Source organism: Triturus cristatus, chromosome 2_1 (genome assembly GCF_964204655.1).
Source record: "Triturus cristatus chromosome 2_1, aTriCri1.1, whole genome shotgun sequence".
Classification (NCBI taxonomy): domain Eukaryota; kingdom Metazoa; phylum Chordata; class Amphibia; order Caudata; family Salamandridae; genus Triturus; species Triturus cristatus.
The window spans coordinates 871,245,128-871,257,598 of record NC_140581.1 but is presented as its reverse complement, the minus strand read 5'-3'; the positions used below and the strand labels follow the sequence as shown (position 1 = coordinate 871,257,598).

At 50.5% G+C, this 12,471-nt stretch overlaps 1 long non-coding RNA gene across 1 annotated transcript in view; it reads right to left on the bottom strand.

The window, feature by feature from the left end:
- Positions 1-5,268: 5,268 nt before the first annotated feature.
- LOC146866012 (uncharacterized) overlaps positions 5,269-12,471 on the bottom strand; it is an 84,022-nt gene continuing 76,819 nt past the window's right edge. The window contains exon 4 of the long non-coding RNA XR_014976749.1: positions 5,269-6,381. This is a non-coding gene — a long non-coding RNA (uncharacterized LOC146866012). The remainder of the gene's footprint in view (positions 6,382-12,471) is intronic.

The following is a 12,471-nucleotide window of genomic DNA, read 5'->3' as shown; positions in this document are numbered from 1 at the left end:
GGGCCGCTTCCCCCTCCCTGGTGTCTAGTGGGTGGATCCCTGCTTGGGGATCGCCCTCCTGGGGTGATCCCTAAACAGGGATCCACTGGGGAGGGGTACCATTGGAAAGGGGAGATTCTCCCCTTTCCAATGATACCTCTCCCGTCTTTCTACATGCCCGGGGTGCTGAGATAGCCCCATGAGCACATAGAAAGTGAAACTGAAATGAGCCTAAAGGCTCATATCAGTTTCGGTTTCTGTGCAATGAAGACAGCTCGACGTGCGCACTGATCTTCATTCCACAGAAACTAGGGAGGGGGCCTCGGGAGCTGAGCTGGGGAAGCTCTTCCCCAGCTCCCAAGGTCAAAGGGATTAAATAGAAATCCCTCTGCTGTCTGCAGCAGAGAGATTTCGTGCCCCTGGCCTCATGAGGGAATGGTTCCGTCATGAGCACAGGGGCACCGATGCTCATGACGGAAAGGTTCCGTCATGAGCATCGAAGGGGTTAAGATTTACCCTGAGAGTGAGGGCAAAAATGAAGAGCCCGATAGGGACCAGTCTCAGCACCTGCTTTTAAGAACTGCAGATGCTGAGCACTGGCAGGATCCGGATCACTTAAAGCCCTGGGTTTGCTGCATGCCTTTTGTAAATAGAGCGTGGCTGCTGGCAGATTGTGTGCATTTTTGAAAGTACACATGTTAATTACAGCGCAGTGTATAGCCGTGACAGGCGCTGCAATTAACATGAATACTTTAAAATAAATGCACACAATCTGTCCGTAACTACGCTCTATTAAGAAAGGGCAATCAGCAAGTCCAGAAGCACGATGTGCGCTTTCACTATCACTAACATATATTAGTGATTGTAAAAGCACATGTCGTGCTTTAAGGCTTGCTGCATGCCTTTTGTTAATAGAGCGCGGCAGGTTGCCTGTCTTTTTTAAAGTGTTCATGTTAATTGCAGCACCTGGCATACTAATACACGGGCTGCATTTAAGATTAAAACTTTCAAAAAGGCACACAATCTGCCTGCAACCGCGCTCTATTAACAAAAGGCATGCAGCAAGCCTAAAAGCACAACGTGTGCTTTCACAATCACTAATATATGTTAGTGATTGTGACAGCACGCATCGTGACTATAGTCTTACTGCATGCCCTTTCTTGATAGAGATCGGCTGGGGTAGATTTCTGTTTTATTTTTAAGTATTCTTGTTGATCGCAGCGCCCTTCATGCTTCTACAGGGCGTAGCGATTAGCATGAACACCTGTCTCTCAGGGGATGTGCTATGTGGGTGCGCGCTCCATTGAAGACACTGCGTGCTCGGAATGTAATAGGTGCGCGGGCGGCCACGCGCACACCTTCCAGGGAACAATGCACGTGATCAGCAGGTGCTGGAGGGCTTTTAGAAGCCACTTGGGTAACATTCACTGGCTGCACAGTGAGAGTCCCTAGGTCAGGTGTCAAAGGCAGCGGTGGTAGTATGAACTGCCACAGGCAGAGAGGACAGACAGCAGAGTAAGCGGGCAAGGTGAACAAGGCAGCACGTTTTGCAGGCAAGGGCAGGGCAGAAGCGACAGGGTCAGCAGCCACAATCAGCAGGCACAGGCAGGACAGAGGCAGCACACACAGGTAGTAGGGTTAGAAGATACAGGCAGGGCCCAGTTAGCACGCCCGACAGGCACAGGCAGTACGGAGAGCAGGCACTGGTGGCAGAGTAAGCAGGCACTGAGAAGGCACGGGCAGCAGAGTCCGCAGGCACAAGCAGCAGGCTGAGTTGGCAGGGTAGAGAGTTAGCGCAGGCAGCGCACTGGCAGCCGAGTTGAAGTTGAAGCAAAGGCTCCCCTGCACTGCAGCTCGCCTGGCCCTCCTGATGTCAGATGTGTGGGCAGAAGGGAGTCCTTGCGCAGTCCCACACACCGGAGAGCAGGAGGCAGCCAATCAGGGGCAGACGCCCAGCAGGCACCGTGCGCACGAGGAAAGGTTCAGCCTCAGGGAGAGGGGGGTCTGTGAGTTGCGGATGATGCAGAGAAGCCGACGCTCCTACACAAAGAGATCTTGCCCCACTCTGCAGCATCATGTCCCACCTGTTCCTCACGAATCGTGACAATGCTGGGAGAAAGGGACACACAAATCCAATTTATTACAAAGCTTCTCCCCTAGCGAGTGACAGCACTTCTACCCCAGTGAGTGACAGCAAGCCATGGCTGCGCACTGACTGATCGTGACCTACCTGCTATCTCAAATCGACTTTAAACCAGTTACCTCTTGCTGCCTGCGCTGAGTAGCCTATTCTATTAGCCATTGCAGTGTCTTGCCTTCTGGCGCATATGGGCATCCCAGCATACTGTGATAGAGTTGTCTGTCACACATTTGCAGATGTAAACACAAACTCATCCAGCCACCCCCAGTGACACGTTGTCTGTCCTCCAGACACTTTCAAATGGAAGCTCGAGAGTGCACTCTGGGCGCGGCGGCACAGGCTGTGTCCGGAGTCACAACACTCTGACATCAGGGTGAACGAGGCTTAATTGGAAATCCAAGCCTGCCTCTGCAAAGTGTTCATTAAACGCCAGAAGAAACAAGCATTTGCAATGGAATAGGACTCGAATTTATGCAAGACCTATTGCATTACATTACGGACAATGGGGGGAAGCACGGACAACGGGATTGCGGGCGGGGGAGAAGGGGGTTAGAAGGCACAAAGTATTGCTCACAGTCTAAATAACACGTACCTTACCGTGTAACACTCGAAGTAAAGGGGCCAGTAGCCATGGGAGGGTACAATTGACGACATGGCCATAATAAGGAGGGACTAACAAGCCTCATAATCAATCAGAAGGCAGCATTTACGAAAGACTATGACACGAGCCAATTAAAAACATGGTCGGAGAGTGGGGGGAGATTCCACTCCATACTCCATTACTGCATGCCTCGCAGAGCGAGCAGCGCATGCGCGCTGCCGCTATAAGCTCAACCTAAAAGGATGGTAAGATGCCTGGATGCAGGTTTAGGTCCACTTAAACCTTAGACTCATTGCTAACATCAAGTTTTGAGCTAAATAAATGATTTATATAAATGCCAAATCAATCATTGGCCTCTTCTTAGAGACATTTTTTCTACTGGCTGATTGGCTAATGGATTATGTTAATCTCCATGCCCATTAAATATTTCCCTCTTTGAAATGATCACCTGGTATAACATTGTATGTATATGTGTGCATTTAGACAGTGCAAACAGCTGGGAATCAACGGAACAGCGCTAAACAGAAGGGCAAGAACCAGGATACATTGTTGAAAAGAGGGACAGTGATGCACAAAGAAGGTGGATAAATAATAGTGAGTAGATAGTGATCGATGAAGAGCTGAGTCGTCACTTTCTTCCTGAATTTCAAGGGCGAGGACGAATGGACATTCTGGGAACAGGTATGTAGTCAGGATGCTAATGGGTAGTCTATTGCAAATGGGTGCATAGATCAATAAAGCTTGCCTTCTCTTCTTTTCTGATTTCTTTTTCATGCATTTCCTCATTTCAAGATTTGCAATGTATTTGCTCTTGGTATGGCATTGTCCCTCATGTTGGCTAGCTTCCCTGATAGGTACACTACGCGTTTTGTTTCTGGTGGACTTATGGATGATGCACTGGGTCTTAAAGATGATTCAGCTTTCTAGGGCAAGGGTTGCTCACTGGATAACAGGACAACTGTAGCCCCCGCCCCCCCAAGTCTTTACAGTAGTTGCAGTGGTAGCATGAATACACAAGCTCTGGGAGCCCTTGAAACGAGTTTCTGGAGGGTGAACTGGAACTACACTGTCCCTTTACACACTTGACCTCTTCAGTATGATCTTACATATGTAGTATGGCAATTCAATTACTTAAGTGTTATAATTACATATGACACACAATATTTGCCCGAACTTCCTATCCACCCATCACTGATGGCTTGGTTCTCAAAGTTTCAAAAATATGGTGGCAGGTTAAAACCAGTTTGATTGAAGATTTTCATATTTCTGGGATTCCCATAGGTGTCTAAGAATACTATAGGAAACCTTTTCTGCATTCCCACCTATATGATTGTACGTACTGTACAAAAGTGAATGAGAAAAAGGGATCTGAATTAGTTGGGTTTCACGTTCCTGCCTGTACAGGAACAACATTTTCCCAAACTGAGGAATGTATTTCCTTACATTCTCTATCATTTTCATTTCGACCATGGAAACAGATTCAATACATTACTTGACAGGATAACCCCTCCATGCGCTTATAGGTTGAGAATGGATTGCACAAATATTTGTGGGTGTACTAAATCTTTCCTGGGTGTTGCCACTCCAGAATGCCTGCTCGACACCTATTACATTAGTTTACAAGTGCAGACTCAGCTTTTTTGAACAGCAAAAGTGCATATGATTTCCTAGAGCAATTGAGGAAAGATACACAATACATATTTTTGAAGTAAGTGGGAAAGTTCCTTAACTGCATTAGGATACATAGCCTGTTACTTATACCCATTATGATCAAGGCATCACATATATTTGTGGAAACATTTGGGCTGTAATGTGCTGAAGGGAACATATTTGGGGATGCTGTGATGTGCTGTGTCATTGGACACCTTTCCTTAGAATGTTTCTGTTGTCTTCTAAAGGTTATCGCAACTGATGCTGTGGGCTGGGTGATGACTATAAGTGGTTGGTCTATGTGGAGTTGTGCAGAGTACTAATGATGTTCAGGGACCCAGCAGGAAACTTACACTTTTGTGTACCATTTAACATATTATGTGTAATAAATGTTTTTACAGAATCTATTTTGAAGCTCGAAGAGTTTCCCCAGGAGAGCTCCAACCCCATGTATAAAACTATATCAATCCCATTCATTTTCACTAGTGCAAATAGTTTCCACAACTATGAATTGGGGGTAAAGCTCCTGACAGTGGCTTAGCTAGATGTACTCGGGGCGGCCCCTATGTTTGCCACCTGGGTGCAGGTAAGAGGGGGGGGGTCAACCGATGTACGACTTGCTCAGGGGGGGTGGGGGAGGGGGGGTTTGAGGCCGACGGACGACTTGTTCTCGGGGCCGGGGGGATGGTGGTAGTCGACAGACACACCTCTCGCCTCCCCACAAACAGTGCCATTGGGGTCCCCCCCTGCCCCGCCCCGTCCCCCTGACCCCAGCTACGCGACTGGCTCTAAATACATCATTTGATAAGCATTTTACTCAAAAAAATGTAGGGAAGGAGGATAATACCATGCTCCAACAACGCAAAGGGAAATGAATTGAGCGCATAGAACTCTCACTGATATTATAGAATTTTATTCTAAAATTGTTAGGGCATGGATCTCACTACAATTGCATGTCAGAATATCAATATCAAAAAAAGTTCTGACATAAATATAGTGGCCAAAATGTATTTTACAAAATGATGCTCTGTTGCATGTAGATGTTCTATTATTAGCACTGGGGTTAGCCCATTGCTTGCTTCATTCGTATTTTCTCCCATTCACTACAGCACAGAGCATCGGGCCTGCAGTAAGGCGACAGCCTAGTTCCGCATTGGTTGAGTTCACTGTGAGTGACTGCATTCTCCTCTTCCACAAGGACCACTTACACACACAAAGCAGTTCTCTTCACCGCAGGGACTACAATGACAATATGTGCTTTTTGAGACCAAAACTTTGATTTGCTTGTACCCATTTTTAATGTATATATTGGCAAGGGCCTGGCAGCTTCCTCAGCATTAATATTTTACAAAAACTATTGCAAAACATGCATTGACAAAGCCAAAAGGCTGGGATCCAACACTAGGCCTGTTGACTTTGCCAAAGCTTGTTAACGCCAATGGTGCAATCTTTTCGTAAACAATAATTAGAACAATATATTTCTAACAAATTATACTTCGTCTATGATATTCTAGTGCCATGGCCTCACTGCCCTATGCCCACAGTCCATGCCATTCCCTTCATGTCATCACTGGGGGCTTTGCCCCCTCACCAAAAACAAATCGTGGCTCTGGGCCTCTTTGCTTCATCCCCAATAGAGCACACACGAGTTTGGCTTGCGAGTTTACTGGGCCGGTCACTCACGCTGGTTGAAGGAGGAACTCCCAGTTTCCAATCATCATTTTCTGAGAATCATCTTGTGGCGATCAACATGTTCTGGCAGCAAAAAGGGTGGGCTGTTTCTGTGAAATATATTTTTATTAGTACAAGGTGTTTCAGCGTGCTTCCTTGCAAACATAATCGGAGCTCGTCCCTTGGTGAGAAAATACGACCTCCATATGCAACTTTCTAGAGGGAATCTGAGAACAACTCTCATGAGCAGCTGCGAGTTTCAGCTCACACCATCTTAGCAAATTCTTTACGGTGCACGTTAAAGGGACAATAAATGGTGCATGCGTTCCTCGTGCTTAACCTATAGAAAAGAAAAAAAGAAGTTTTATGCACGTTTCTGCTGGTGTGAATGCTAGTACTAAATGTAAGAAAAATAAGGAAACAGTGTTTGCTGTAAACATAACCGAATATTGTATAGAACACAAAAAGTGTTGATATCTACAACATCTGAATATGAAACTGGCTCATGCATAACTTTCAACTCAAAAAGCAGAAAAAGAAGACAAGTTGTATCAGTGGGAAAAACAGCTAATAATCTTTCTTTGAAAAAAAACTATTTTCAGAGAAAGAAAACAATTTAAAAAAATCATGCGATTACCAATGCAGCAGGGTATTCGTATTTCGTGTAAAAAGCATCATAATTTTTCAATCACGTCCCTTAATTTAGGCATTCAGCTATTTGATTTATAAAATACCGAATATCTCTCTCCAACCTGGTGTTAAGGCTTCCCAATATTTTCATATATTGACATGACCAGAAATCAACACACCCCTTTTCAGGGTGATCTTTGCTAGAAATGTGCAGGATCCACAGCTTTGGGACTATTTGATTGGAGGGGAAGAGGCAGAATTACAAGCTGCTTTTAACATTGTTAAATATGGAAAATTAATGGCAAAGAGGGTGTGGGGACCTTTGAAATCATCAAAAGTATAATTTGATTAAGCAAAAAGACAGGTGCATAGGTAAAGTTCACATTAAAAAAGACTTGCCCAAGCCTGGACTGCTGAGACTGGAAGGAGCAGAACCACAGATGCCAGCAGTAGTGTCCTGCGAGACACGTTCTAGTGTCCCGCAGGAAGCTGTACTTCCAGCCACTCCCTTGAGGGCTGGTCACACTGCACCCCACACCCATCCATCACTGGTGTCATGAGTGACGTGGCTCCGCTAATAAAAAGGCCCGGGTGCACGTGCTCGAGGCCCAGTTACTGCTATGCATCTCCTAGTGTCTGTGTCCCTCATTTCCGTGATGTGGGCCTGAGGCCCAACACCACATTGGCAACGAGCGGGCCGACACCCGTGCGTGCGCTGGCCACTCCATCACTTGCCTGCATAGGGGACAGTCTAGCCCATGTCTAGGGCACCCCCTGTTGTCAGCGCAACGCTTCCTGAGTGCGGGGAAAAGGAGGAAAAGTGTTGCAGCACACATAGCGTTCGAGGAGCCCCCGCCGCCAATCCTCTCTGCAACGGATACGGATCCTACTCCCTGAGCTCCTCCGGTGCCCACACATGTGCAGAACCTACACCAGGAGTTCAACGGTCGCACCGGTAGGTAAGCAGAGCGTACGCCAGCACGGCTGCGAGCCGTAGATGAATCAGCCCTCCAGCCATGTCCATAGCGCCTGCAAAGTCAAGCACAGCCCGCAGCGCCAGGGAGGTTCCCATGGCCTGCATGTGAAGAGGCCGCCCGACGAGGCGCACTCCAGGGGAGACTGAGCCTACCGCAGTGGATCTGAAGCCTACACCGGCACAGTGAACTCCGTGCTGCTGGGTGATTACCCCCTGCGCCCGCGTATGCAGGAAAGCACAGGCGGCACCCGCTGCGCGCAGCCTCCCAGCACGTCCCGAATAGCAGCGCTTCAGCAGGCCTCCCAGTCTCATCTTTGCAGAAAAGGAAAAGCGCAGGAGACACTCACCCTGCACCCTGTCTCGAGTCGCAGCGAAAAGGAGGTAGTGCCACTGTGTGACCCCGAACCCTGCAAGGTCGCCTCTGCCTCTAGCAGCACCCAAGGGATAAGGAAGAGTGTGCCCATCGTCAAGCAGCCCTACGGACCTCCGGGGAGGCCGCCTGCACTGCACCCGTCTTGGACAGAGACGTCATGGCAGCCGCTGAGTGCATAGAAGCAAGTTTCAAGCACCATCAGCCCCATGGAACGAGGCCCGCAGCGTGAAAAGCTACTGGGATTTGTGATGCGAATAGCCCCTCACCTACCTGCAGGAGCCCCTGGCGGTTGCTCTCACCTGCCTCAGATGAACGGTGCAACTCCGGGGCCATCTGCCTCGCTTTCAGCAGGAAGAAAGGCTGCCGCATCAGAGAGACAGCCGGCAAAGACCGGGAGCGCACTGCCACCTAGTGGTGGCCTGATGCACCGCACTCTGCCACAAATGCACTACGCCAGCCTGACATGGCCAAGACCTTTGACATAAGGCAGATACAGGATCGCAGTGACAAGAGAAGCCCAGACAGGAGACTCCCAACTCAGATCTCCACACAAAGGCATCCCAGCTTGAGGCAGCACAGCATAAAGAAAAGCACAGCACCTAAGATGGTGAAGAAAAGGTGTAAAACAACCCCTGCCATGGAATCACAGACCGCAGCACCTGTGAGGAGGAGCACAGCAAACAGCGCCAGCAAGGCTGCCCCCAGCTCATGCAGGGAGCAAAGACACAAACACAGGTTTTTAACCCCCACGAGACCCTGCTCATTGGCCAGCCTTTACCACAGCATGCAGCCAGAGAACTACTACCCCAAACCAGGGACAAAGTGTATTGCCCTGAAGGAAGAGGCCCTACAGCAAGGAGAAGTTCACGATGCAACATGAAAGTGTTACCTCACTGGTGGCTGTCAATTATTGCAGTGAGGGCGAAAGAGCACTGACTGCCACTTTTGCAAAGTTCAGAAAGAGACTTACAAACCCCACAGGGAGGCCCTAGAAATGCAAAGCACGACACAAGTAGCAACACCAAAGACAGCTCCACTAGCAAGAGTGGACGGCCAGCCAGACAGCAACGTCTCAAAGGAACTGACCCCACCAACAGCACAAGGAAGGCTTGAGAAGAGCGCGCCACAAGCCCCTAGCGGTGAACTACCACCACCACTGCAAGGAAAAAGAGCCGACATGCCTGCACAGCCCAAAGTGTGTAACACACGCGACCAGAAGATTGTCATTAGAGGTGAACACCCAGGAGGAGAAGAAACCTCTCTTCCAGGAGGAGGAGAAACCTCTCTGAAGAAAGAAGCACTGCTGGAACCAGCAGGGAGATTCCATACATCTCCACAGGAGCAACAGTGCCCGGAAGGGGCCAAACGCAGCACAGTGTCCTCCCTCACACTGCCTCATGCCGGAGCCGTCAGTGACCCAAGGCTGACGAGAGGAGAGTCGCACACCACAAGTGGACCGCAGCCACCACTAGCAAGAATGGACGACCAGCTGGGACAGCGACGTCTCCAGGGAACTGCCCCCAGCAACAGCGCGAGAAAGACTGGTGCAGAGCATGCACCACACGTGGCTGACCAACGCCACCGCTGGTGAAGAGGTTGCATCACCCGCTCCTACTGGTGAACAGGCACCACCGCAAGCCACACCACAGACACCCCAGGTGCCAGAAGAGAGCGTCCAGGAAGAAGAAAGCGCAACCAAAGTCAGAGGCGCGCAGAAGGCTGCACCAGTGAATCCGACAGCACGGGCAGGCGCCCGGGAGATAGAGACATCCCTGCAAAGAAGCACTGCTGACCGCAGGTCGGAGAGCACCCACATCTCCACCGCCACAGCGAAGCCCCGCAGTGGGCCGAAAGCAACGAGGTCTTCCTCAACACTGCCTCAAGATGGAATCGGCGGTGACCCACGACAGGCAAGAGAGGAGTCGCACCCGTAGCGGCCCGAAAGTGACACAATGTCCTCCTCAACACTGCCTCAAGATGGAGTCGGTGGTGACCCACGACAAGCAAGAGAGGAGTCGCACACACCACGTGGCCGGCCGCCATAGCAACAGGCACTCCAACACCAGCGACACGCGACTGGAAGTCACGTCACCCAGCAAGCAAGGAGCGCGCCGGAGCGAAGGCAGAAGCCGGCACCATGACAGCGCCGCCTCGAGGTCTAAGCACAACGCCCTCGATGAAAGAAGAGTGACAGCCCTGTCACCCTGAAAACCGGATAAACACAGGTGGGCTGAACAGACCAGAAAAGGGAGAAGACCGAGGCTTCACAGCAAGCCAAGAGCACACCCTGACATACCAGGCAGCCACCAAGGCGGACCGACGTCCCTGGATACAGCTCCACAGGTGAACCGAACATAAGCCGCAGCAAGCGCAAACCGCGTCTCATCCCTACGCTTCCCCAGGCGCCCGTCCATCCCCAAGCGTTGGCAGTCTATGCCAAGTGGCATCCCTGCTCCTGTCCGCAGATGCCACGGGTGAAGATCAGCACTGAGTGTCCATCCTCACACCGCCTTGAGACGGAGTCGGCAGTTGCCCCAAGCCAGGCAAGAGAGGATCAACACACTCTACGGGTTAAGCCGCCACAGACACTCAACATCAGCAAGGCGGAGGCACGTAGCTGCCCAGGTCCATCCTGACATCCGAACTCTCCCAGCAAGTCACCACCACCTGTCATTCCGACTCACCACATGGCTGGCAACCATCACCACGCTAGTCATCAGCACATGCGTCAAACACCACTCCCCGAGTACCGATGGACTGGAGTCCGGAACCGTTGACACACAAGCTGACTAAATGGAACCAGAAACCACCTGTGAACCTGGCCTACACCGGAACCGCAGCAGTGAGTGCAAGTCTTGACCAAGACTCATCCACCCGTGAGGGTTGTGCGTGCGACCAAGCAACGGCTCCTCGGCGGTCCTGCAGCTGCCCCCAGACGGCACACAAGCAGCAGCCCCAGCGCAGCCTTCCTACAGTCCTGCAGCAACCCCGACGACGGGCCTCCCCAGGCGGGAGAGCGAGGAGAGACATTGCCACACCGACATGGTACCGGTCGCAGCCAAGCGGTTCAACAGGGATAGTCGGTCTAGCAACACCTCTGTAAATTCTCACTTGAGACTCCATCCATGGTCACGACGCAGCACGCTAAAAAGAACTGTTAGAACTCACCACAGACCATCACCGACATCAGTCAAGAGGAAGCCATGCAAGACAGCAAGACATGGCGTTGTCAGCGAACTGACGGTATGCAGCGGACGTCTCCAAGCCAGCAGTCGTGTCCTGAGTCCCTCAGGTTAAATTACGGGCGTCCGCCGAGAAGGTCCTGCTGCTAGCCAAGTTCACCAGCCCATGTCTGATGTCGTCCTGCCACCTGACTCGAGAGACTGATGGACCCTGTGGTATTTAGTTAACCGTTTGTTTCTTCCCCACAGGTTGGACTGACACTTTGTTTGTTCTTCAATAAAGTTGGGGAGGAATGTGGTGTCCTGCGAGACACATTCTAGTGTCCCGCAGGAAGCTGTACTTCCAGCCACTCCCTTGAGGGCTGGTCACACTGCACCCCACACCCATCCATCACGGGTGTCACGAGTGACGTGGCCCCGCTAATAAAAATGCCTGGGTGCACGTGCTCGAGGCCCAGTTACTGCTGTGTATCTCCTAGTGTCTGTGTCCCTCATTTCCGTGATGTGGGCCTGAGGCCCAACACCACAGCATCCATGTTAATAGATCAGTGAAGCTGACGGCCAGTGGTACCTGAGCTAGCAGGAGGATTGCTTGGGGCTTGGGCCACCGCAGAAGACTGGTGTGGTTGAAGGTTAGCTGCCACCAGCCTAGTGAATACCCGAGCACCCAGAACGTAACCAGGCTGAGAATACATATGGGCATATTTACATGAAACTGGCCGAGCGCGGTGGTCAGACAGTTTCGAAACGCATGGATGCACTGTATTTACAAGAATGTGGTGCACCCCTGCATTATCCCTAGCGCTGACACTAAAAAAGTTGTCTAGCTCCAGCGCAGGCACCCTAGCACCGTGTTGCAAGGGTGCCTGCGCTGCAGGGGCATTCGTTTATGTGCAGGAAGGACCATCTTACTGCACATAAACAATCTTGACAAGCGATTTGCTCTTTCTATGTGTGCCCCAAAATGCAGCACACGTGGGAAGAGCAAAATCACCTGCTTAAGACCAGGTATATATTGGCAGCATTTTTGGCACTGCCCCATACCTCGGAAATATCGGGCAGCATCGAAAAGCAATGGGTGTTGCGGCAGAATGCCCACTGCAACACCCATTGCATGCCCCTATCAAGCTGAGTGCTGCGTGAATAGGGGTATTATTTACAAGGCTGCGTTAATCCACGTTAATTGGCTTAACGTCGCCTTGTAAATAAGGGGAAGGAGTTAAAGCCACCAGAACGTCAGAAAAAGTAACGCTCTGGTGGGGTTAACTC